Below are 1,026 nucleotides of genomic sequence, written 5' to 3'. Positions count from 1 at the left end.
ACAAAACTCGGCCTGAACACGCGGGACGCTCCCCCCTCGAAGGTGAGACCTTCGGCAGACCCGCCGGGTCAAATCCGGCCGAGCTACCCGCGTTAGAGGTCTCAATGTCGGCTTCAGCAGTCACATTCAATCCCATTCCCGTTTGGACCTCTTCCCGCCGATGGAAATGCACAAAATTCGGCCTGAACACGCGGGACGCTCCCCCCTCGAAGGCGAGACCGTCGCCAGAACCGCCGGGTCAAATCCGGCCGAGCTACCCGCGTTAGAGGTCTCAATGTCGGCTTCAGCAGTCACATTCAATCCCATTCCCTTTTGGAACACTTCCCGCCGTTAACAATGCACGATATTCGGCCTGAACACGCGGGACGCTCCCCCCTCGAAGGTGAGACCTTCGGCAGAACCGCCGGGTCAAATCCGGCCGAGCTACCCGCGTTAGAGGTCTCAATGTCGGCTTCAGCAGTCACATTCAATCCCATTCCCGTTTGGACCTCTTCCCGCCGATGGAAATGCACAAAATTCGGCCTGAACACGCGGGACGCTCCCCCCTCGAAGGCGAGACCGTCGCCAGAACCGCCGGGTCAAATCCGGCCGAGCTACCCGCGTTAGAGGTCTCAATGTCGGCTTCAGCAGTCACATTCAATCCCATTCACGTTTGGAACACTTCCCGCCGTTAACAATGCACGATATTCGGCCTGAACACGCGGGACGCTCCCCCCTCGAAGGTGAGACCTTCGGCAGAACCGCCGGGTCAAATCCTGCCGAGCTACCCGCGTTAGAGGTCTCAATGTCGGCTTCAGCAGTCACATTCAATCCCATTCCCGTTTGGACCTCTTCCCGCCGATGGAAATGCACAAAATTCGGCCTGAACACGCGGGGCGCTCCCCCCTCGAAGGCGAGACCGTCGCCAGAACCGCCGGGTCAAATCCGGCTGAGCTACCCGCGTTACAGGTCTCAAAGTCGGCTTCAGCAGTCACATTCAATCCCATTCCCTTTTGGAACACTTCCCGCCGTTAACAATGCACGATA

The sequence above is a fragment of the Chiloscyllium punctatum genome, unplaced genomic scaffold (assembly GCF_047496795.1).
Source record: "Chiloscyllium punctatum isolate Juve2018m unplaced genomic scaffold, sChiPun1.3 scaffold_582, whole genome shotgun sequence".
Taxonomy (NCBI): Eukaryota; Metazoa; Chordata; class Chondrichthyes; order Orectolobiformes; family Hemiscylliidae; genus Chiloscyllium; species Chiloscyllium punctatum.
This window is presented reverse-complemented; position numbering follows the sequence as displayed.